Genomic DNA, 26,242 nt, shown 5'->3' with positions numbered 1-26,242 from the left:
TTGGGTCTCCTCCTCCAGCGGGGTCAAAGAATGTGGTGTTTAGGTTTCGATCAGTTAGTAATATTGTAATACCGGCGGCGAGTACGGGGAGTGATAGAAGGAGTAGGATGGCGGTAATTAGTACGGATCAGACAAATAGTGGGGTTTGGTATTGTGAGAGTGCGGGGGGTTTTATGTTGATGGCTGTGGTGATAAAGTTGATGGCCCCAAGGATGGAGGAGATACCGGCTAAGTGGAGTGAGAAGATAGCCAGGTCTACTGAAGCTCCGGCGTGGGCAAGGTTACCTGCTAGGGGAGGGTAGACAGTTCAGCCTGTGCCGGCGCCAGCTTCTACAGTGGATGAGGCTAGTAGGAGGAGGAATGATGGGGGGAGGAGTCAAAAGCTTATGTTGTTTATTCGCGGGAATGCTATGTCGGGGGCACCGATTATGAGGGGGACTACTCAGTTGCCGAATCCTCCGATCATGATGGGTATGACTATAAAGAAGCTTATTACAAAGGCGTGAGCGGTAACGATTACATTGTAAATTTGGTCGTCGCCTAGGAGAGTTCCTGGTTGTCCTAGTTCTGCGCGGATTAATAGGCTGAGTGCGGTGCCGACTATTCCTGCTCATGCCCCGAAGATGAGGTACAGGGTGCCAATATCCTTATGGTTAGTGGAAAATAGTCATCGGTTGATGAAGGTGACGGGTAAGATGGCTGAGTGTTGAAGCGTTAGGCTGTAGTCCTTTTTACAGAGGTTTAATTCCTCTTCTTATCGGCTCTGTAGTGAAATTCATGTTGAGTTGCAAGCTCATCGATGCGCACTAGGGTGCGTCAGGGTCTTTGTAGGCAGAAGCCAATTGGTTTAGGCATTTAGCTGTTAACTAGAGTTTTGTGGGATCGAAGCCCATCTGTCTAGGGAGGCTTTAGCTTAATTAAAGCGTCTGACTTGCATTCAGAAGATACAGGTTAATATTCTGTAAGTCTTAATGTGCAGAAACTAAGAGGGTTTAACTCTTATTTAAGGCTTTGAAGGCCTTCGGTTTGGGGTGTTATCCTAAGTTTCTAGACAATGGCATGTATTATTGGGGACAGGGGAAGTAAGAGGATTGATAGTGAGGCAAGGACCGCAGTAGGTGTGCTTGGGGCTTTGCTAGTGTATCATTGTTTTATGTGGTTAGAGGAGTTGGGGGGAAGGGTAATTGTTGAGTGGTATGCGAGGCGTAGGTAGAAGAAGAGGCTGAGCAGTGATAGCATGGCAATTGCCATGGCTGCTGGTGTTATTTCCTGTTTAGTTAGTTCTTGGATGATAAGTCACTTTGGTATAAAGCCTGTTAATGGGGGGAGGCCTGCTAGGGATAAAAGTACTAGTATTAGGGTGGCGTTTAGCACTGGGGTTTTTGTTCATGAGGTTGTGATCATGGATAGGTTAAGGGCTTTGATTTTGTTAAGGGCTAGGAATACGGCTGATGTTATGATTGTGTATAGGTAGAAGGTAAGTAAGGCCAATTTGGGGCTGTAAACTAGGATGATGGCGATTCAGCCTAAGTGGGAGATGGACGAGAAGGCTAGGATTTTGCGTGTTTGTGTTTGGTTCAGTCCTATTCAGCCTCCTAGTGCTGTTGAGGCTAGGGCCATGGCGGTGAGTAGAGCTGGGTCGAGGGATTTGGATGTTAGTAGGAGCAGGGTTAGTGGGGGGAATTTTATGAGGGTCGAGAGTAGCAGGGCTGTTATTAGTGGCGATCCTTGTAGTACTTCTGGGAATCAGAAGTGAAATGGCACTAGGCCCAGTTTAATAGCGATTGCTGCTGTCAGTAGTAGACAGGAGGTTGGGTGGTTTATTTGTGTGATGTCTCATTGGCCGGTGACTCAGGCATTGGTTATGCTAGAGAATAGGACCAGGGCGGAAGCAGCTGCTTGGGTTAGGAAGTATTTCGTTGCGGCTTCTACTGCTCGTGGGTGGTGGGATTTGGCAATTAGGGGAATGATGGCTAGTGCGTTGATCTCCAGTCCTGTCCAGGCCAGAACTCAGTGGTTGCTGGAAATTGTGATTGTGGTGCCCAAGATGAGGCTGAAGGTTATGATTGGGGTCGCGTAAGGGTTCATTAGTAGAGGAGGGGGTTAAACCATCATTTTCGGGGTATGGGCCCGATAGCTTGATTAGCTGACTCTACTAGAAAATAATATAAGGGAAGTATGGAGAATTTTGATTTCTCTTGTGTGGGTTCAATTCCTACTTTTCTAAGGTCAACAGGAAATGAGAGGGCTGTTATACCTCTATGTTCACTTTATCATAGTGACCCTTTGTAGTTCAGGCACATTTCCTTATGTAAGGAGGTAGGCCTGCATAGCAGATAGGTATGCTGATGTGTCAGAGGCACAGAGCTAGTGTGAGGGGTAGGAAGTTTTTTCATAGTAGGTGCATTAGTTGGTCATATCGGAATCGTGGGTATGAAGCTCGGACCCATAAGAAACCAGAAGATAGTAGGAGGACTTTTGTGGCTAGGATGACGGGGAATAGTTCTGTGGGTGGCCCTAGGGCGCTTGGGTTTAGGAATATGATGGCTGTAAGTGTATTTATTAGCATAATGTTCGCATATTCAGCTAGGAAGAATAAGGCGAAGGGTCCTGCGGCGTATTCAACGTTAAACCCTGAGACTAGCTCAGATTCACCCTCTGTGAGGTCAAAAGGAGCTCGGTTTGTCTCTGCTAGGGTGGATACGTATCATATTATTGCTAGGGGTCATGAGGAGAAAATGAAGTATAGAGGCTCCTGTGCGACGGCAAAGGAGCTGAGTGTGTAGCTTCCGCTTAGTATGATTATTGATAGCAGGATTATGGCCAGTGTCACTTCGTATGAAATGGTCTGTGCTACTGCCCGTAGGGCTCCGATTAGTGCGTATTTTGAGTTCGAGGCTCAGCCTGATCATAGGACTGAGTAGACGGCTAGGCTTGACATGGCTATTAGGAAGAGAACTCCGAGGTTTAGATCTGCTAGGGGAAATGGGAGTGGTAGTGGTGCTCAAGTGGTGAGGGCTAGGACAAGGGCTAGTATTGGTATCAGAATGAATAGAAGTGGGGAAGAGGTAGAGGGTCGGATGGGCTCTTTGGTAAATAGTTTCAGTCCGTCCGCAAATGGTTGAAGTAGGCCAAAAGGCCCGACAACGTTAGGGCCTTTGTGGGATTGTATGTAGCTTAGGATTTTCCGTTCTACTAGGGTTAGGAAGGCTACGGCAATCAGGATTGGGATGATGTATAGGAGGGATATAACGAGGCAGCTTAGTGTTGTTATTTGAATCATGGGTGAAGCTAGGGAGAGGATTTGAACCTCTGGGGAAAGGGCTTAAGCCTTCTGCACTTGCCGGGCTCTGCCACTCTAGCTGGTCCTTTTCTAGGATTGAAAGTGGTGGGGGAAGGCCCTCTTCACGGTTTAGTTGGTTTCACTGCTTAGAGGGGGGGGGCGTGCTTGTGGTATTGGCCCCACTTTCCCGGTCCTTTCGTACTGGGGAGAGTGTGTCATAGATAGAAACCGACCTGGATTGCTCCGGTCTGAACTCAGATCACGTAGGACTGTTAATCGTTGAACAAACGAACCCTTAATAGCGGCTGCACCATTAGGATGTCCTGATCCAACATCGAGGTCGTAAACCCCCCTGTCGATATGGGCTCTTGAGGGGGATTGCGCTGTTATCCCTGGGGTAGCTTGGTCCATTAATCAATTATATTGGGTCTGGTCACTGTTAGCACTTTGAGGGGTAGCTCTAGGTAAAGAGGTATGGTCTTGTTTTTGGAGGATTTGTTCTCCTCCAAGGTCGCCCCAACCGAAAAATATCGACCAGGCTCTGCGATGGTAGGGGCCCCAGTGGGGTTGATTGAGGATTCGCGGTGCTCGTTGATTTTTAAGTTCCACAGGGTCTTCTCGTCTTATGTTCACATCCCCGCTTTTGCACGGGGAGATCAATTTCACTGATTATCTGTGAGAGACAGTTAAGACCTCGTTTAGCCATTCATACAAGTCTCGATTTATGGGACAATTGATTGCGCTACCTTTGCACGGTTAGGATACCGCGGCCGTTAAACCTAAGTCACCGGGCAGGCATCACCTTCAATACTTGTTTAATTTGCTGAAGGCTATGTTTTTGGTAAACAGTCGGGCCTTATTAATTTGCCGAGTTCCTTTCACAGATTTTAATCGCTCTTATAGGCGCTCCTGAGTCGGGTTAACAGGGTTAGTTAATACGTGGTCTTGTAGGGGTTTTTGTATCTGTCTAGGTCTGTTAATAATGTTTCTATGTAAGCTTGCGCCGTTAGAGGGGTGTGGCCCTGTACATGAGGGGCCTAGGATGATTCCTAGGATTGTTATGAGGATGGCAGCGGTTTTGGTGATAAGGGGTATGGTTATTGGGGGGGTTTTGGTTGGTGTGATGAAAGAGGTAATGATTATTCCTGCTGTAATGCTGCCTAGGGCGAGTCGGGTTAGGGGGGCGGTGATTAGTGGGTTGTTTTCGTTTATTGATACTATTGGGGGGATTCGGGTTTGTCCAGCTTGGACTAGGATGGTTATGCGGATGCTGTAGGTTGCGGTGAATGCTGTGGCTATAAGGGTTAGGAGTAGGGCTCAAGTATTTAGGTATGATGTGTTTAAGCTTTCGATGATGAGGTCTTTTGAGTAGAATCCGGCTAGGAATGGGGTTCCTATCAGCGCCAGGTTTCCGATGGTTAGGCAGGAAGTAGTGACTGGGAGTATTTTCTGTAGGCCTCCTATCTTTCGGATATCTTGTTCTCCGTTTAGGTTGTGGATGATAGACCCTGAGCATAGGAATAGTATGGCTTTAAAGAAGGCATGGGTTGAGATGTGTAGGAAGGCTAGTTGTGGGAGGTTTAGTCCGATAGTGACTATTATTAGTCCTAGTTGGCTGGATGTTGAGAAAGCAATGATTTTTTTGATGTCATTTTGGGTTAGGGCGCATGTGGCAGCGAATAGGGTTGATAGAGCACCTAGGCATAGGCAGGCAGTTAGGGCTGTCTGGTTGGTGGCTAGCAGGGGGTGCATGCGGATGAGCAGGAAGATTCCGGCTACTACTATGGTACTGGAGTGCAGTAGGGCTGATACTGGGGTGGGGCCTTCTATTGCTGCGGGCAGTCATGGGTGGAGTCCAAATTGGGCGGATTTTCCTGCGGCTGCGAGGATTAATCCTATGAGGGGGAGGATTGGGGTTTGGTGGGGGTGTACGGCTTGTTGGATCTCTCAGGTGTTGAATGTTGAAGCTAGTCATGCTATGCTCAGGATCAGTCCGATGTCTCCGATTCGGTTGTAGATTACGGCTCGTAGGGCGGCGGTGTTGGCATCTGCTCGGCCTTGTCATCAGCCGATGAGAAGGAAGGACATGATTCGTACTCCTTCCCAGCCTACGAATAGGAGGAATATGTTGTTTGCGGTTGTTAGGAGGAGTATGGCGACTAGGAATGTCAGTAGGTAGGTGAAAAATTTTGTTACGTATGGCTCTGAGGCCATGTATCATATGGCGAATTGTAGGATTGATCATGTTACAAATAGGGCGATTGGAAGAAATGTTATTGAGTATTGGTCTATTTTTAGGCTCAGGGGGATTTTAAAGTTTATAATGAATTTTCACTCCCAGTGGCAGGTGACAGATTCTACTCCCGAGTAGATGAATGCGGTTGTAGGGGCTAGGCTAATTAGGAATGCGGTTTTAACAGCGCGGGTGGTGGCTTGTGGGGTGTTTTTAAAGTTTTTAAATAGAAATGGCAGGATGATTGGGGTTAGGAGGATTGTCAGCGTGAGTAGTGTGAGGGAGTTGATTAGTAGTGTGGGGTTCACTACTTTTACTTGGATTTGCACCAAGATGGGTGGTTCCTAAGACCAGTGGATTGCTGTTATCCTTTAAAAGTAAGGGGGCTGAGGTTTTAGGCTCAGATGTAAGAGTTAGCAGCTCTTGTTGGTTAAACCCTCCCCTCGGCAGGTAAGAAGGTTTGAACTTCTATTCTTAGAATCACAGTCTAATGTTTGGTTTAAACTATACTTGCATGAGGGGATTCCGGAGATCAGTTCGGGTTTGAGGATTAGGAGGAATATTGGGATAATGTGGAGTGTTATGAGCAGGTGTTCTCGCGTGGTTGAGTTTTGCATAGATGTGATGTGGGAGGGGATTGAGCCTCGTTGGGTCATTAGTAGTATGAATAAGGTGTAGGAGGCGGTTAGTAGGGTTGCGATTCCTGTTAGGATGATCGTGAAGGCAGATCAGTTGAATAAGGTGATTATAATGGTTAGCTCTGCTATGAGGTTTGTTGTTGGGGGTAAGGCTATGTTTGTTAGATTGGCCAGCAATCATCAGGTAGCTATGAGTGGTAGGAGAGGTTGTAGGCCTCGTGTGAGTAGTAGAATTCGGCTGTGCGTACGTTCATAGTTTGTGTTGGCTAGGCAGAATAGTATGGAGGAAGTTAGTCCATGGGAAATTATTAGGATCATTGCCCCTGAGAATGATCAGTGGGTTTGGATTATTCCTGCGGCGATAACTAGGCCTATGTGGCTAACGGATGAATAAGCGATTAGTGATTTTAGGTCTGTCTGTCGTAGGCAGATTGAGCTAGTCATTAGGGCGCCTCATAGGGCCAGGGTTAGGAAGGGGTAGTGCAGGAGGTTGGACAGTGGGCCCATAAATAGAGTGACTCGTATAATTCCGTATCCTCCTAGCTTTAGTAGTAGGGCGGCGAGGAGTATTGAGCCTGCGATGGGTGCTTCTACGTGGGCTTTTGGCAGTCAGAGGTGTAGGCCGTATAGTGGGGCTTTTACTATGAATGCTATGAGCAGTGCTAGACCTGATAGTATTCCTGTCCATGAGGTGGATAGGGTTGGGTGGGTTAGTTGTAGGGTTGGCAGGTGCAGGGTGCCAATTTTCACGTATAGGTGTATGATTGTGATTAGCAGGGGTAGAGAGCTTACTGGCGTGTAGAATAGCAGGTAGATGCCAGCGCTTAGGCGTTCTGGTTGGTTCCCCCATCGGGTGATTAAGATTAGGGTGGGAATGAGGGTTGCTTCAAATGAGATGTAAAATAGTGCTAGTTCTGTGGTGGAAAAGGCTAGTAGGATGAATGGCTGGACTGCGACTAAGGTTGAGATAAAGATTCGTTTGCGTTGTAGGGGTTCTTGTTGCAGGTGGTTTTGGCTTGCTATGATTATGAGTGGGAGTAGTCAGCAGGATAGTACTAGGAGGGGGGATGAGATTTGGTCAATTCCTGTTCAGTTGGATAAAAATTTGTAGGGGTAGTAGGTTGGGATTAATCACTGTAGGCTTAGGGCAGCGATTAGGAGGCTGTATAAGGTGGTGTTAGTCCATAGAAATTTTGGTGGAGACAGCAGGGCTGTTGGAAGAAGTATGATTGTGGGTAGGATGATTTTTAGCATTGCAGGAGGTTTAGGTTGTGTAGATGGTCGGAGCCATGTGTGCGGGTGGAGGCTACTAGGATGGCCAGGCCTGTGCCCGCCTCACACGCTGAGAAGGTTAGCATGAGAATTGGTACCATGGTGAATGAGGAGACTTGGTTTTCGATGGATCATATTGATAGGCCTACGAATATCGATAATATTATGCTTTCAAGGCATAGTAGGGCGGATACTAGGTGGGTTCGGTGGAAGGCTAGCCCTAGTCCGCTGAAAATGAAGGCTGAGTAGAAGCTTAAATGTAGGGGCGACATAAGAAAGTTACAGGGTTGGCTGTAATCTGCTGGGTCGAAACCAGCTATCTTTTTGGTTAGACTAACTTTCTGTTATTCTGCTCATTCTAGGCCCCCTTGAATTCACTCGTAGGCCAGTCCGAGTGTTAGGAGAAGGAGGATCACTACAGTTCAGGTGAGGGTCATTAGGGGGGATTGGAGTTGGACGGCTCATGGCAGGGGGAGTAGGAGGGCGATTTCTAGGTCGAATAGGACGAACAGGATGGCTACTGAGGAAGAATCGGACTGAGAATGGTAATCGAGCAGATCCAAGTGGGTCGAATCCACATTCGTACGGTGAGAGTTTCTCTGAGTCGGGGTTTATTTGGGCGAGTCAGAAGTTTAATGCGGTTAGGGCGGCGCTTAGGATTGATGATAGGGCGAATATGAACATGAGTGCGTTCATTGCTCTCCTCTGGGTTTATACCAGATTCTAGAGATTGGAAGTCAATTGTAATTAATATACTAGAAGAGCAAGATCCTCATCAGTAGATGGTTATGTAGAGGAATAGTCAGATGACGTCTACGAAGTGTCAGTATCAGGCTGCTGCCTCGAATCCGAAGTGGTGGTCTGATGTAAAGTGGAACTTGATCAGTCGGAAGAGGCAGACGGTCAGGAAGGAGGATCCGATGATTACGTGGAGTCCGTGGAATCCAGTGGCAACGAAGAAGGTAGATCCGTAGACGCTATCGGCGATTGAGAATGGGGCTTCGTGGTATTCTATTGCTTGTAGGGCTGTGAAGTAGAATCCCAGGAGGATCGTTAGGGTTAGGGCGTGGATGGCGTGTTTTCGGTTTCCTTCTGTGATGCTGTGATGGGCTCACGTTACGGTAACGCCTGAGGCTAGTAGGATGGCTGTGTTTAGTAGGGGGACTTCTATCGGGTTGAGTGGTTTAATTCCTGTTGGGGGTCATTGGCCTCCTAGTTCTGGGGTTGGGGCCAGGCTCGAGTGGAAGAACGCTCAGAAGAACCCTAAGAAGAAGAATGCTTCGGATGTGATGAAAAGGATTATGCCGTATCGTAGGCCTTTTTGGACTGTGGGAGTGTGATGGCCTTGGAAGGTGCTTTCTCGTACAATGTCTCGTCATCATTGGAGTATTACTAGGAGTATTGAGATGAGGCCTAGGGTTAGTAGTATGGATGAGTTGTAGTGGAATCACATGATTAATCCTGAGGTTGTGAGTAGGGCGGCGGCTGCCCCGAAGATTGGTCAAGGGCTTGGGTCAACTATGTGGTATGAGTGTGCTTGGTGTGCCATTAGATGTTTTCTTGTAAGTATAGGCTTAGAAGGAGCACGAAGACGTAGGCCTGGATTATGGCTACTGCTACTTCTAGGATGGTTAGGAGTAGTAGGATGATTATTGTTAGGATGGATACTGCAGGAAGGGTGGGTATTAATGCAATGGAGGCTGTAGAGATGAGTTGGATGAGTAAGTGTCCTGCTGTAAGGTTGGCTGTAAGGCGGACTCCGAGGGCTAGGGGGCGGATTAGTAGGCTGGTTGTTTCGATCAGGATTAGTGCGGGGATTAGGGGTGTAGGGGTACCTTCGGGTAATAGGTGGGCTAAAGAGGCTGATGGTTGGTTTCGTAGGCCTGTTAGTAGTGTGGCGAGCCATAGTGGGAAGGCTAGGGCTATGTTCATAGATAGTTGGGTGGTTGGGGTGAATGTATATGGAAGGAGGCCTAGAAGGTTGATTGTAAGAAGTATGATTATTAGGGATGTAAATATTATGGCTCATTTGTGGCCATTTTTGTTGAGTGGGACTATTAGTTGTTTTGTGATTAGGTGAAGGAGTCATGTTTGGATAGTAGAAAGGCGGTTGTTGATTCATCGGTTGTTTGGGGACGGGAATAGTAGGGCTGGGAAGAGTAGGGATAGTAGGATTAAGGGGATGCCAAATAGATTGGGGCTGGAAAATTGGTCAAAGAAGCTTAGGTTCATGGTCAGGATCATGGTGTGGGTTTGGTAGTGAGGGAGGTCTTATTTGATGGGGGGTTGGTTGTGGTGAAGGCTAGTAGTTTTGGTTGGATGAGGAGTGCTAGGGTTAATCAGGTTATAATTATGATTGAAAATCATGGTGCGGGGTTAAGCTGTGGCATATCATTAAGGAGGGGGAAGTCCCTCTTTGGCTAGCTTAAAAGGCTAGTGCTGTTGCATAGCTTCTTAATGATTAGGATGATGATAGAAGGGACGATCAGGCCTCGAAATGTGGGAGTGGGGTTGATTCTACTACAATGGGTATGTAGCTGTGATTAGCCCCGCAAATTTCTGAGCATTGTCCGTAAAAAATCCCAGGCCGGGTGGTAATGAATGAAGTTTGGTTTAGTCGGCCTGGGATTGCGTCTGTTTTAACTCCGAGCGTTGGGACTGCTCAGGAGTGGAGTACGTCTCCTGCAGTAATGATCACGCGGATGGGGGATTCTATTGGGATAACTACGCGGTGGTCAACTTCTAGCAGTCGGAAGTGGCCGTTGGGTAAGTCTGGGGTGGGCACTATGTAGGAGTCGAATGATAGGTCTTTGAAGTCTGTGTATTCGTAGCTTCAGTATCATTGGTGGCCGATGGCTTTTAGGGTGAGGTCTGGTTCATCGATTTTGTCCATTATGTAGAGGATTTGTAGGGATGGGAGGGCGAGGAGTACCAGGACGATAGCAGGTAGGATTGTCCAGATCAGCTCTACTTCTTGGGCGTCTACAGCATTGGACGAGAGTTTTTCTGTTAGTATGTGGGCTAAAAGGTAGAGAACTAGGCTGCAGATAGCTAGGGCAACGATTAGGGCGTGGTCGTGGAATTCAACGAGTTCTTCTATGATGGGTGATGAGGCGTCTTGGAATCCTAGTTGGGAGTGGTTGGCCACATGAGATGTACAGGATTTTTACCTGTGATTTAGTCTTGACAAGGCTATGTAATTGGTTTACTAACGTCTCATAAGAAAGAAGCATGAGCGGTGAATGCAGTTGGCTTGAAACCAGCATGTGAGGGTTCGATTCCTTCCTTTCTTGTACTTGGACGAAGGCCGGTTCCTCGAAAGTATGGTATGGGGGAGGGCAGCCGTGGATTCATTCAACGTTTGTGGTAGTTAGTTCTGGTTGTAGGACTTTTCGTTTGGCCGAAAAGGCTTCTCAGATGATGAATATTAGTATGATTACGGCTACTATTGAGATTAGGGAGCCGATGGAGGAAATGGTGTTTCATAGTGTGTAGGCGTCGGGATAGTCCGAGTATCGTCGGGGTATTCCTGCTAGGCCTAGGAAGTGCTGGTGGAAGAACGTTAGGTTTACTCCTGTAAATATTACCCCGAAGTGGGCTTTTGCTCATGTTTGGTGTAGGGTAAACCCAGTGAGTAGTGGGAATCAGTGAGTAAATCCTGCTAGAATGGCAAAGACGGCGCCTATGGATAGGACGTAGTGGAAGTGGGCAACTACGTAGTACGTGTCGTGCAGGGCGATGTCTAGGGAAGCGTTTGCAAGAACGATTCCTGTTAATCCTCCGATGGTAAATAGGAAGATAAATCCTAGAGCTCATAGTATTGGGGGGGGGTCTCATTTGATTGTTCCTCCGTGCAGGGTGGCTAGTCAGCTAAATACTTTGATTCCGGTAGGGATGGCAATGATTATAGTGGCTGATGTAAAGTAGGCTCGGGTATCAACGTCTATTCCTACTGTAAACATGTGGTGAGCTCAGACGATGAATCCTAGGAAGCCGATGGATAGTATGGCTCAGACTATTCCCATGTAGCCGAAGGGCTCCTTTTTGCCTGAGTAGTACGTGACTACGTGTGAGATGATTCCGAACCCCGGTAGGATCAGAATATAGACTTCTGGGTGTCCGAAGAATCAGAATAGGTGTTGGTACAGGATTGGGTCTCCTCCTCCAGCGGGGTCGAAGAATGTGGTGTTTAGGTTTCGATCAGTTAGTAATATTGTAATACCGGCGGCGAGTACGGGGAGTGATAGAAGGAGTAGGATGGCGGTAATTAGTACGGATCAGACAAATAGTGGGGTTTGGTATTGTGAGAGTGCGGGGGGTTTTATGTTGATGGCTGTGGTGATAAAGTTGATGGCCCCAAGGATGGAGGAGATACCGGCTAAGTGGAGTGAGAAGATAGCCAGGTCTACTGAAGCTCCGGCGTGGGCAAGGTCACCTGCTAGGGGAGGGTAGACAGTTCAGCCTGTGCCGGCGCCAGCTTCTACAGTGGATGAGGCTAGTAGGAGGAGGAATGATGGGGGGAGGAGTCAAAAGCTTATGTTGTTTATTCGCGGGAATGCTATGTCGGGGGCACCGATTATGAGGGGGACTAATCAGTTGCCAAATCCTCCGATCATGATGGGTATGACTATAAAGAAGCTTATTACAAAGGCGTGAGCGGTAACGATTACATTGTAAATTTGGTCGTCGCCTAGGAGAGTTCCTGGTTGTCCTAGTTCTGCGCGGATTAATAGGCTGAGTGCGGTGCCGACTATTCCTGCTCATGCCCCGAAGATGAGGTACAGGGTGCCAATATCCTTATGGTTAGTGGAAAATAGTCATCGGTTGATGAAGGTGACGGGTAAGATGGCTGAGTGTTGAAGCGTTAGGCTGTAGTCCTTTTTACAGAGGTTTAATTCCTCTTCTTATCGGCTCTGTAGTGAAATTCATGTTGAGTTGCAAGCTCATCGATGCGCACTAGGGTGCGTCAGGGTCTTTGTAGGCAGAAGCCAATTGGTTTAGGCATTTAGCTGTTAACTAGAGTTTTGTGGGATCGAAGCCCATCTGTCTAGGGAGGCTTTAGCTTAATTAAAGCGTCTGACTTGCATTCAGAAGATACAGGTTAATATTCTGTAAGTCTTAATGTGCAGAAACTAAGAGGGTTTAACTCTTATTTAAGGCTTTGAAGGCCTTCGGTTTGGGGTGTTATCCTAAGTTTCTAGACAATGGCATGTATTATTGGGGACAGGGGAAGTAAGAGGATTGATAGTGAGGCAAGGACCGCAGTAGGTGTGCTTGGGGCTTTGCTAGTGTATCATTGTTTTATGTGGTTAGAGGAGTTGGGGGGAAGGGTAATTGTTGAGTGGTATGCGAGGCGTAGGTAGAAGAAGAGGCTGAGCAGTGATAGCATGGCAATTGCCATGGCTGCTGGTGTTATTTCCTGTTTAGTTAGTTCTTGGATGATAAGTCACTTTGGTATAAAGCCTGTTAATGGGGGGAGGCCTGCTAGGGATAAAAGTACTAGTATTAGGGTGGCGTTTAGCACTGGGGTTTTTGTTCATGAGGTTGTGATCATGGATAGGTTAAGGGCTTTGATTTTGTTAAGGGCTAGGAATACGGCTGATGTTATGATTGTGTATAGGTAGAAGGTAAGTAAGGCCAATTTGGGGCTGTAAACTAGGATGATGGCGATTCAGCCTAAGTGGGAGATGGACGAGAAGGCTAGGATTTTGCGTGTTTGTGTTTGGTTCAGTCCTATTCAGCCTCCTAGTGCTGTTGAGGCTAGGGCCATGGCGGTGAGTAGAGCTGGGTCGAGGGATTTGGATGTTAGTAGGAGCAGGGTTAGTGGGGGGAATTTTATGAGGGTCGAGAGTAGCAGGGCTGTTATTAGTGGCGATCCTTGTAGTACTTCTGGGAATCAGAAGTGAAATGGCACTAGGCCCAGTTTAATAGCGATTGCTGCTGTCAGTAGTAGACAGGAGGTTGGGTGGTTTATTTGTGTGATGTCTCATTGGCCGGTGACTCAGGCATTGGTTATGCTAGAGAATAGGACCAGGGCGGAAGCAGCTGCTTGGGTTAGGAAGTATTTCGTTGCGGCTTCTACTGCTCGTGGGTGGTGGGATTTGGCAATTAGGGGAATGATGGCTAGTGCGTTGATCTCCAGTCCTGTCCAGGCCAGAACTCAGTGGTTGCTGGAAATTGTGATTGTGGTGCCCAAGATGAGGCTGAAGGTTATGATTGGGGTCGCGTAAGGGTTCATTAGTAGAGGAGGGGGTTAAACCATCATTTTCGGGGTATGGGCCCGATAGCTTGATTAGCTGACTCTACTAGAAAATAATATAAGGGAAGTATGGAGAATTTTGATTTCTCTTGTGTGGGTTCAATTCCTACTTTTCTAAGGTCAACAGGAAATGAGAGGGCTGTTATACCTCTATGTTCACTTTATCATAGTGACCCTTTGTAGTTCAGGCACATTTCCTTATGTAAGGAGGTAGGCCTGCATAGCAGATAGGTATGCTGATGTGTCAGAGGCACAGAGCTAGTGTGAGGGGTAGGAAGTTTTTTCATAGTAGGTGCATTAGTTGGTCATATCGGAATCGTGGGTATGAAGCTCGGACCCATAAGAAACCAGAAGATAGTAGGAGGACTTTTGTGGCTAGGATGACGGGGAATAGTTCTGTGGGTGGCCCTAGGGCGCTTGGGTTTAGGAATATGATGGCTGTAAGTGTATTTATTAGCATAATGTTCGCATATTCAGCTAGGAAGAATAAGGCGAAGGGTCCTGCGACGTATTCAACGTTAAACCCTGAGACTAGCTCAGATTCGCCCTCTGTGAGGTCAAAAGGAGCTCGGTTTGTCTCTGCTAGGGTGGATACGTATCATATTATTGCTAGGGGTCATGAGGAGAAAATGAAGTATAGAGGCTCCTGTGCGACGGCAAAGGAGCTGAGTGTGTAGCTTCCGCTTAGTATGATTATTGATAGCAGGATTATGGCCAGTGTCACTTCGTATGAAATGGTCTGTGCTACTGCCCGTAGGGCTCCGATTAGTGCGTATTTTGAGTTCGAGGCTCAGCCTGATCATAGGACTGAGTAGACGGCTAGGCTTGACATGGCTATTAGGAAGAGAACTCCGAGGTTTAGATCTGCTAGGGGAAATGGGAGTGGTAGTGGTGCTCAAGTGGTGAGGGCTAGGACAAGGGCTAGTATTGGTATCAGAATGAATAGAAGTGGGGAAGAGGTAGAGGGTCGGATGGGCTCTTTGGTAAATAGTTTCAGTCCGTCCGCAAATGGTTGAAGTAGGCCAAAAGGCCCGACAACGTTAGGGCCTTTGCGGGATTGTATGTAGCTTAGGATTTTCCGTTCTGCTAGGGTTAGGAAGGCTACGGCAATCAGGATTGGGATGATGTATAGGAGGGATATAACGAGGCAGCTTAGTGTTGTTATTTGAATCATGGGTGAAGCTAGGGAGAGGATTTGAACCTCTGGGGAAAGGGCTTAAGCCTTCTGCACTTGCCGGGCTCTGCCACTCTAGCTGGTCCTTTTCTAGGATTGAAAGTGGTGGGGGAAGGCCCTCTTCACGGTTTAGTTGGTTTCACTGCTTAGAGGGGGGGGGCGTGCTTGTGGTATTGGCCCCACTTTCCCGGTCCTTTCGTACTGGGGAGAGTGTGTCATAGATAGAAACCGACCTGGATTGCTCCGGTCTGAACTCAGATCACGTAGGACTGTTAATCGTTGAACAAACGAACCCTTAATAGCGGCTGCACCATTAGGATGTCCTGATCCAACATCGAGGTCGTAAACCCCCCTGTCGATATGGGCTCTTGAGGGGGATTGCGCTGTTATCCCTGGGGTAGCTTGGTCCATTAATCAATTATATTGGGTCTGGTCACTGTTAGCACTTTGAGGGGTAGCTCTAGGTAAAGAGGTATGGTCTTGTTTTTGGAGGATTTGTTCTCCTCCAAGGTCGCCCCAACCGAAAAATATCGACCAGGCTCTGCGATGGTAGTGGCCCCAGTGGGGTTGATTGAGGATTCGCGGTGGTCGTTGATTTTTAAGTTCCACAGGGTCTTCTCGTCTTATGTTCACATCCCCGCTTTTGCACGGGGAGATCAATTTCACTGATTATCTGTGAGAGACAGTTAAGACCTCGTTTAGCCATTCATACAAGTCTCGATTTATGGGACAATTGATTGCGCTATCTTTGCACGGTTAGGATACCGCGGCCGTTAAACCTAAGTCACCGGGCAGGCATCACCTTCAATACTTGTTTAATTTGCTGAAGGCTATGTTTTTGGTAAACAGTCGGGCCTTATTAATTTGCCGAGTTCCTTTCACAGATTTTAATCGCTCTTATAGGCGCTCCTGAGTCGGGTTAACAGGGTTAGTTAATACGTGGTCTTGTAGGGGTTTTTGTATCTGTCTAGGTCTGTTAATAATGTTTCTATGTAAGCTTGCGCCGTTAGAGGGGTGTGGCCCTGAGTTACTTATTTTAGCATTAATTCTCCTATATTCATAGGTTGACCTGTTTGTGATAAGGGAATCATCTTATTTTGGTATTTTTAGGTGGTGGAGCTTTGACGCACTCTTTTTTGATGGCTGCTTTAGGGCCCACGGTAGGATCAGTAGTAAGAATTATCCGCTAGTCGAGGTTGTGTCCTTTTTTAATGGAGCTGTCCCTCCATTAAATAGCTCTTAATCATCTCATTAGGGTTCAGGATGTCCGGTAGGGAGGATTAAGGGGGAACTTAGATTCGTTTCACAGGTAACCAGCTATCACCCAGCTCGGTTGGCTTTTCACCTCTACTGACAATTCATCCCACTCTTTTGCAACAGAGACGGGTTCGCTCTCTTTAACTGCTTGAAAGTAGCTCGCTTGGGTTTCGGGGGGGCAAACTTTAGTTCACTTTGCTTGGTTGTTCTCGCTAAACCATGATGCAAAAGGTACAAGGGTTGATCTTTGCTGTCTGTCGCTTTGATTGTTTCACTGCTATTTCATCTTTCCCTTACGGTACTGGGGTCTCTATCGCGTCTAAGTGTCTTTTCTATCGCCTATACTAAGACTGTAAAATGCTTTAGTTTAATTAGTTTAGTAAATTCTTTAGTTTTGGTGTACTATTTGTGTGGTTGAGCTAGAGGGGGGGCTTCAAGACGATCCGGTCTAGTAGATATCTTTCAGGTGTAAGCTGAGTGCTTTGGTGTTATAGCTACGTCTTGATATTCTAAGTACACCTTCCGGTACACTTACCTTGTTACGACTTACCTCATCTTCAGCGTATTTATGGTATTAGTTATGTGGGATGTGGCTTTTGAGGAGGGTGACGGGCGGTATGTACGTGCCCCAGGGCCGGCTTAAAGTAGGCTCTATTGTCCCACTTTACTGCTAAATCCGCCTTCCAGAAGTGGTTTCACGCTTCTTTCCGTGTGCCCTATGAATAGGGAATGTAGCCCATTTCTTCCACTCCATAGGCTATACCTTGACCTGTCTTATTAGCGGGGTGCTATTGTGTCCACTGTTGTGCTCTCATTCGAGGTGGGCTGGCGACGGCGGTATGTAGGCTGTGTTGGCAAGGGGTGGTTGGGTTAATCGGGGATTATCGATTGTAGAACAGGCTCCTCTAGGTGGGTTTGGGGCACCGCCAAGTCCTTAGAGTTTTAAGCGTTTGTGCTCGTAGTTCTCTGGCGGATACTTCGGTAAAGTAAGTATCAAGATTTAGGGCCAGGCATAGTGGGGTATCTAATCCCAGTTTGGGCCCTGGCTTTCGTGGGTTTAAATCAGTCGTTAGTTCCTAAGATCATCTTAATGGTGTGTTTAGGTGCATCTTGGGCTTATGACAGCTCAGTTGCATTTTGATCTTAGTTAGCTAGGATAGGCATTTTACCACTCTTTACGCCGTGTCAATAGGACGGTTGATTTGGGTTTCTTGTATGACCGCGGTGGCTGGCACAAGATTTACCAACCCTTGAAGTTAGGCTGTTGCTATAACTAAGTCAAGTTTGCACTCATTGCTTAATGTTAATTACTGCTGAATACCCGTGGGGGCGTGGCTTAGCGAGGCGTCTTGGGCTACTACTTGGGTGTGCCTGATACCCGCTCCTCAAGGCCTGTATGGGGGTAGGTGGTCGAGGGCGTTTACACTGGGGCGCGGATACTTGCATGTATATATTTAGCAAAAACCAACCGTAAGGTTAGGACTAAGTCTTTTGTCCGCAGGCATGTTTTATGCCATCTTGGCAACTTCAGTGCCATGCTTTGTGTTAAGCTATGTGGACGGGGGTGTGGTTAGCTGATAGTTGAGTGGTGAGTGAGAGTGAAGTATATGAAATTATTGCTTGTGTTTACTATTTTTAGTACTGGAGTTTCTCTAATAAGTTTAAGTTATTTTGTATGTGTTTGTGTGTATATGTACATCGTTCCGATGATGTCATGGAAGGGATGATTAATGGAGTTTTAGAGGTAGTTTGCTGGGATTGGGCGATGAAGGTTTATGCTACATGGTGGTTAGCGAAAGTTTACTGGTTTAGTTTGTGAAGCGCAGGGGTTGCGCTTAATGATTTGTTGTTTTGTGCTATGTCCAACGAGCATTCATCCAATAGCCCCATTTAACCCGGAGGGTGGAGGTAACATTAACTGAATGTGGTCAAAGTGCATCAGTGTCAGGATGATTCCCCATATACGCCAACCGTCTCATCGAGGGACCCTTGAAATATAGGATAGGCCGTGAGGCAGGTGTGTCCAGGCTTAGATTGTGGGACCCCCGAGATCACTGGGAATAGCCACCTGTGAGGTAACCCCGGAAAAAATAAGAGGAACCAGAGGCGCCAAAAAGCTGGAACATGCCGCGATTACGCATTGAGAAGGTGAAAGTACTCACAGATGCCACTTTGAAGGGCAAGGAGGGGTGAGTGAACCCAATGGATGGCCCTGACCGAGGAACCAGAGGCGCAAAAATGTGAGGAGGGCGAGGGGTTTAGGGGGAACGTATGGGCCTGAAGCTAGTCATACCGGACATTATGTGCAACGGGTTGCTGATTTCACGTGAGGAGTACGATTAATAAATCCGTCTGATACGAACTGCATGAGATATGTGGTGGAGAGTTGTTGTTGGAGCATGTCCTGTGAGCATTCATTAAAATGGGGTCTTGTTATGCGCTTGAGTGGAGTTGTATTGGGTGTTGTGGGGTATGGTCCTAGAACATTCATGCCGGGTGGTTTGGTAGGAGTGTGTTTAAGGGTTTAATGGCCGTGTACATGTATGGGTTTAGCACCTGCTTATAAGATAGTCCGTATATAATGTATATTACTGGTACTATAGTATGTATGTATATGGGGTATATAAATTTATGCACGAATATGCATAACCAAATACCCCCGCCTCGGGGGGGGAGGGGGGGGGGTTAAGCATAATGGCATAGATGGGGTAGAATTATTGGGGGCTTGCGGTTAGTTCCTGTAGTTGAGAACAATGGCGGCTTTTCGAGCCGCAGGCCTCGGGTAGTGTCCGGGCAGGAATAATGACTTATTTTATGTTTTTTTTAGGGATTTGCTTTGCGGTGGGTGTTTTGGGTGTGGCGTCGAATCCTTCGCCGTATTATGGGGTTGTTGGTTTGGTGTTAGCGTCTGTGGCGGGGTGCGGGTGGTTGCTGGGCCTTGGGGTTTCGTTCGTGGCTTTAGTGCTGTTTATGGTGTATTTGGGGGGTATGCTGGTGGTGTTTGTTTATTCAGTAGCTTTAGCAGCGGAGCCTTTCCCTGGGGCTCGGGGGATTGACGGGTGATTGGATGTGCAGTAGTGTTTGTGGCAATTGTTTTTGGGGGGTTGGTGTTTGGGGGGTTTATGGGGGCTTGGAAGTTCGGGGTTTCTACTGTGAATAATGTTGGGGTGTTTGTTGTTCGGTCGGATTTTAGTGGAGTTTCCATGTTTTATTCACATGGGGCAGGGATGTTTTTAGTGGCGGGTTGGGGGCTGTTGTTGACTTTGTTTGTTGTATTGGAGCTTGTGCGGGGGTTGTCGCGGGGTGCTATTCGGGCGGTTTAGGGGTTAGGGTCAGAGAATAGTTTATTGAAAATGCCAGCTTTGGGAGCTGGAGATAAAGGTTTGAGTCCTTTTTTTCTGAGTTTGGGGTACTCTAAGAAGTGGTAAGTCTTCAATCTTTGGTTTACAAGACCAATGTTTTTATAAACTATTAGAGTATTTAGCAGTTGAGTATTTTGTTTTCTAGGGCGCTTGCGGCGGGGAGGAGAAATAGGAGGATAGTGAAGTAGGCGATTGAAGCGAGTTGGCCGATGATGATGAATGGGTGTTCGACGGGTTGGCTTCCTACTCATGTTAGGACGAGGAGGTTGGCGACTAGTACTCAGAATAGGAGCTGGGAGAGTGGTCGGAATGTTATTGCTCGTTGTTTTGATTTGTGCAGGAATGGGATTAGGAATAGGATCAGTACGGAGGCGGCCAGTGCTAATACGCCTCCTAGTTTATTTGGGATTGAACGTAGGATGGCGTAGGCGAATAGGAAGTATCATTCTGGCTTGATGTGTGGTGGGGTTACTAGCGGGTTTGCTGGGGTGAAGTTTTCTGGGTCTCCCAGGAGGTTAACCGCTCATGCTTCTTTCTTATGAGACGTTAGTAAACCAATTACATAGCCTTGTCAAGACTAAATCACAGGTAAAAATCCTGTACATCTCATGTGGCCAACCACTCCCAACTAGGATTCCAAGACGCCTCATCACCCATCATAGAAGAACTCGTTGAATTCCACGACCACGCCCTAATCGTTGCCCTAGCTATCTGCAGCCTAGTTCTCTACCTTTTAGCCCACATACTAACAGAAAAACTCTCGTCCAATGCTGTAGACGCCCAAGAAGTAGAGCTGATCTGGACAATCCTACCTGCTATCGTCCTGGTACTCCTCGCCCTCCCATCCCTACAAATCCTCTACATAATGGACGAAATCGACGAACCAGACCTCACCCTAAAAGCCATCGGCCACCAATGATACTGAAGCTACGAATACACAGACTTCAAAGACCTATCATTCGACTCCTACATAGTGCCCACCCCAGACTTACCCAACGGCCACTTCCGACTGCTAGAAGTTGACCACCGCGTAGTTATCCCAATAGAATCCCCCATCCGCGTGATCATTACTGCAGGAGACGTACTCCACTCCTGAGCAGTCCCAACGCTCGGAGTTAAAACAGACGCAATCCCAGGCCGACTAAACCAAACTTCATTCATTACCACCCGGCCTGGGATTTTTTACGGACAATGCTCAGAAATTTGCGGGGCTAATCACAGCTACATACCCATTGTAGTAGAATCAACCCCACTCCCACATTTCGAGGCCTGATCGTCCCTTCTATCATCATCCTAATCATTAAGAAGCTATGCAACAGCACTAGCCTTTTAAGCTAGCCAAAGAGGGACTTCCCCCTCCTTAATGATATGCCACAGCTTAACCCCGCACCATGATTTTCAATCATAATTATAACCTGATTAACCCTAGCACTCCTCATCCAACCAAAACTACTAGCCTTCACCACAACCAACCCCCCATCAAATAAGACCTCCCTCACTACCAAACCCACACCATGATCCTGACCATGAACCTAAGCTTCTTTGACCAATTTTCCAGCCCCAATCTATTTGGCATCCCCTTAATCCTACTATCCCTACTCTTCCCAGCCCTACTATTCCCGTCCCCAAACAACCGATGAATCAACAACCGCCTTTCTACTATCCAAACATGACTCCTTCACCTAATCACAAAACAACTAATAGTCCCACTCAACAAAAATGGCCACAAATGAGCCATAATATTTACATCCCTAATAATCATACTTCTTACAATCAACCTTCTAGGCCTCCTTCCATATACATTCACCCCAACCACCCAGCTATCTATGAACATAGCCCTAGCCTTCCCACTATGGCTCGCCACACTACTAACAGGCCTACGAAACCAACCATCAGCCTCTTTAGCCCACCTATTACCCGAAGGTACCCCTACACCCCTAATCCCCGCACTAATCCTGATCGAAACAACCAGCCTACTAATCCGCCCCCTAGCCCTCGGAGTCCGCCTTACAGCCAACCTTACAGCAGGACACTTACTCATCCAACTCATCTCTACAGCCTCCATTGCATTAATACCCACCCTTCCTGCAGTATCCATCCTAACAATAATCATCCTACTACTCCTAACCATCCTAGAAGTAGCAGTAGCCATAATCCAGGCCTACGTCTTCGTGCTCCTTCTAAGCCTATACTTACAAGAAAACATCTAATGGCACACCAAGCACACTCATACCACATAGTTGACCCAAGCCCTTGACCAATCTTCGGGGCAGCCGCCGCCCTACTCACAACCTCAGGATTAATCATGTGATTCCACTACAACTCATCCATACTACTAACCCTAGGCCTCATCTCAATACTCCTAGTAATACTCCAATGATGACGAGACATTGTACGAGAAAGCACCTTCCAAGGCCATCACACTCCCACAGTCCAAAAAGGCCTACGATACGGCATAATCCTTTTCATCACATCCGAAGCATTCTTCTTCTTAGGGTTCTTCTGAGCGTTCTTCCACTCGAGCCTGGCCCCAACCCCAGAACTAGGAGGCCAATGACCCCCAACAGGAATTAAACCACTCAACCCGATAGAAGTCCCCCTACTAAACACAGCCATCCTACCAGCCTCAGGCGTTACCGTAACGTGAGCCCATCACAGCATCACAGAAGGAAACCGAAAACACGCCATCCACGCCCTAACCCTAACGATCCTCTTGGGATTCTACTTCACAGCCCTACAAGCAATAGAATACCACGAAGCCCCATTCTCAATCGCCGATAGCGTCTACGGATCTACCTTCTTCGTTGCCACTGGATTCCACGGACTCCACGTAATCATCGGATCCTCCTTCCTGACCGTCTGCCTCTTCCGACTGATCAAGTTCCACTTTACATCAGACCACCACTTCGGATTCGAGGCAGCAGCCTGATACTGACACTTCGTAGACGTCATCTGACTATTCCTCTACATAACCATCTACTGATGAGGATCTTGCTCTTCTAGTATATTAATTACAATTGACTTCCAATCTCTAGAATCTGGTATAAACCCAGAGGAGAGCAATGAACGCACTCATGTTCATATTCGCCCTATCATCAATCCTAAGCGCCGCCCTAACCGCATTAAACTTCTGACTCGCCCAAATAAACCCCGACTCAGAGAAACTCTCACCGTACGAATGTGGATTCGACCCACTTGGATCTGCTCGATTACCATTCTCAGTCCGATTCTTCCTCAGTAGCCATCCTGTTCGTCCTATTCGACCTAGAAATCGCCCTCCTACTCCCCCTGCCATGAGCCGTCCAACTCCAATCCCCCCTAATGACCCTCACCTGAACTGTAGTGATCCTCCTTCTCCTAACACTCGGACTGGCCTACGAGTGAATTCAAGGGGGCCTAGAATGAGCAGAATAACAGAAAGTTAGTCTAACCAAAAAGATAGCTGGTTTCGACCCAGCAGATTACAGCCAACCCTGTAACTTTCTTATGTCGCCCCTACATTTAAGCTTCTACTCAGCCTTCATTTTCAGCGGACTAGGGCTAGCCTTCCACCGAACCCACCTAGTATCCGCCCTACTATGCCTTGAAAGCATAATATTATCGATATTCGTAGGCCTATCAATATGATCCATCGAAAACCAAGTCTCCTCATTCACCATGGTACCAATTCTCATGCTAACCTTCTCAGCGTGTGAGGCGGGCACAGGCCTGGCCATCCTAGTAGCCTCCACCCGCACACATGGCTCCGACCATCTACACAACCTAAACCTCCTGCAATGCTAAAAATCATCCTACCCACAATCATACTTCTTCCAACAGCCCTGCTGTCTCCACCAAAATTTCTATGGACTAACACCACCTTATACAGCCTCCTAATCGCTGCCCTAAGCCTACAGTGATTAATCCCAACCTACTACCCCTACAAATTTTTATCCAACTGAACAGGAATTGACCAAATCTCATCCCCCCTCCTAGTACTATCCTGCTGACTACTCCCACTCATAATCATAGCAAGCCAAAACCACCTGCAACAAGAACCCCTACAACGCAAACGAATCTTTATCTCAACCTTAGTCGCAGTCCAGCCATTCATCCTACTAGCCTTTTCCACCACAGAACTAGCACTATTTTACATCTCATTTGAAGCAACCCTCATTCCCACCCTAATCTTAATCACCCGATGGGGGAACCAACCAGAACGCCTAAGCGCTGGCATCTACCTGCTATTCTACACGCCAGTAAGCTCTCTACCCCTGCTAATCACAATCATACACCTATACGTGAAAATTGGCACCCTGCACCTGCCAACCCTACAACTAACCCACCCAACCCTATCCACCTCATGGACAGGAATACTATCAGGTCTAGCACTGCTCATAGCATTCATAGTAAAAGCCCCACTATACGGCCTACACCTCTGACTGCCAAAAGCCCACGTAGAAGCACCCATCGCAGGCTCAATACTCCTCGCCGCCCTACTACTAAAGCTAGGAGGATACGGAATTATACGAGTCACTCTATTTATGGGCCCACTGTCCAACCTCCTGCACTACCCCTTCCTAACCCTGGCCCTATGAGGCGCCCTAATGACTAGCTCAATCTGCCTACGACAGACAGACCTAAAATCACTAATCGCTTATTCATCCGTTAGCCACATAGGCCTAGTTATCGCCGCAGGAATAATCCAAACCCACTGATCATTCTCAGGGGCAATGATCCTAATAATTTCCCATGGACTAACTTCCTCCATACTATTCTGCCTAGCCAACACAAACTATGAACGTACGCACAGCCGAATTCTACTACTCACACGAGGCCTACAACCTCTCCTACCACTCATAGCTACCTGATGATTGCTGGCCAATCTAACAAACATAGCCTTACCCCCAACAACAAACCTCATAGCAGAGCTAACCATTATAATCACCTTATTCAACTGATCTGCCTTCACGATCATCCTAACAGGAATCGCAACCCTACTAACCGCCTCCTACACCTTATTCATACTACTAATGACCCAACGAGGCTCAATCCCCTCCCACATCACATCTATGCAAAACTCAACCACGCGAGAACACCTGCTCATAACACTCCACATTATCCCAATATTCCTCCTAATCCTCAAACCCGAACTGATCTCCGGAATCCCCTCATGCAAGTATAGTTTAAACCAAACATTAGACTGTGATTCTAAGAATAGAAGTTCAAACCTTCTTACCTGCCGAGGGGAGGGTTTAACCAACAAGAGCTGCTAACTCTTACATCTGAGCCTAAAACCTCAGCCCCCTTACTTTTAAAGGATAACAGCAATCCACTGGTCTTAGGAACCACCCATCTTGGTGCAAATCCAAGTAAAAGTAGTGAACCCCACACTACTAATCAACTCCCTCACACTACTCACGCTGACAATCCTCCTAACCCCAATCATCCTGTCATTTCTATTTAAAAACTTTAAAAACACCCCACAAGCCACCACCCGCGCTGTTAAAACCGCATTCCTAATTAGCCTAGCCCCTACAACCGCATTCATCTACTCGGGAGTAGAATCTGTCACCTGCCACTGGGAGTGAAAATTCATTATAAACTTTAAAATCCCCCTGAGCCTAAAAATAGACCAATACTCAATAACATTTCTTCCAATCGCCCTATTTGTAACATGATCAATCCTACAATTCGCCATATGATACATGGCCTCAGAGCCATACGTAACAAAATTTTTCACCTACCTACTGACATTCCTAGTCGCCATACTCCTCCTAACAACCGCAAACAACATATTCCTCCTATTCGTAGGCTGGGAAGGAGTACGAATCATGTCCTTCCTTCTCATCGGCTGATGACAAGGCCGAGCAGATGCCAACACCGCCGCCCTACGAGCCGTAATCTACAACCGAATCGGAGACATCGGACTGATCCTGAGCATAGCATGACTAGCTTCAACATTCAACACCTGAGAGATCCAACAAGCCGTACACCCCCACCAAACCCCAATCCTCCCCCTCATAGGATTAATCCTCGCAGCCGCAGGAAAATCCGCCCAATTTGGACTCCACCCATGACTGCCCGCAGCAATAGAAGGCCCCACCCCAGTATCAGCCCTACTGCACTCCAGTACCATAGTAGTAGCCGGAATCTTCCTGCTCATCCGCATGCACCCCCTGCTAGCCACCAACCAGACAGCCCTAACTGCCTGCCTATGCCTAGGTGCTCTATCAACCCTATTCGCTGCCACATGCGCCCTAACCCAAAATGACATCAAAAAAATCATTGCTTTCTCAACATCCAGCCAACTAGGACTAATAATAGTCACTATCGGACTAAACCTCCCACAACTAGCCTTCCTACACATCTCAACCCATGCCTTCTTTAAAGCCATACTATTCCTATGCTCAGGGTCTATCATCCACAACCTAAACGGAGAACAAGATATCCGAAAGATAGGAGGCCTACAGAAAATACTCCCAGTCACTACTTCCTGCCTAACCATCGGAAACCTGGCGCTGATAGGAACCCCATTCCTAGCCGGATTCTACTCAAAAGACCTCATCATCGAAAGCTTAAACACATCATACCTAAATACTTGAGCCCTACTCCTAACCCTTATAGCCACAGCATTCACCGCAACCTACAGCATCCGCATAACCATCCTAGTCCAAGCTGGACAAACCCGAATCCCCCCAATAGTATCAATAAACGAAAACAACCCACTAATCACCGCCCCCCTAACCCGACTCGCCCTAGGCAGCATTACAGCAGGAATAATC

At 47.3% G+C, this 26,242-nt stretch overlaps 2 long non-coding RNA genes across 2 annotated transcripts in view; one reads left to right on the top strand and one right to left on the bottom strand.

Moving 5' to 3' along the window:
* LOC310897993 overlaps positions 1-6,416 on the bottom strand; it is a 106,005-nt gene extending 99,589 nt beyond the window's left edge. The window contains exon 1 of the long non-coding RNA XR_014582876.1: positions 6,281-6,416. This is a non-coding gene — a long non-coding RNA (uncharacterized lncRNA). The remainder of the gene's footprint in view (positions 1-6,280) is intronic.
* The window catches only part of LOC310897992, a 927,268-nt gene that overhangs the window by 586,656 nt on the left and 314,370 nt on the right, over positions 1-26,242 (top strand). Inside the window, exon 5 of the long non-coding RNA XR_014582875.1 lies at positions 6,195-19,992. This is a non-coding gene — a long non-coding RNA (uncharacterized lncRNA). The remainder of the gene's footprint in view (positions 1-6,194; positions 19,993-26,242) is intronic.

Source organism: Anser anser (assembly GCF_964211835.1).
Source record: "Anser anser genome assembly, chromosome: 3".
In the NCBI taxonomy this organism is placed as follows: Eukaryota; Metazoa; Chordata; class Aves; order Anseriformes; family Anatidae; genus Anser; species Anser anser.
This window is presented reverse-complemented; position numbering and strand designations above follow the sequence as displayed.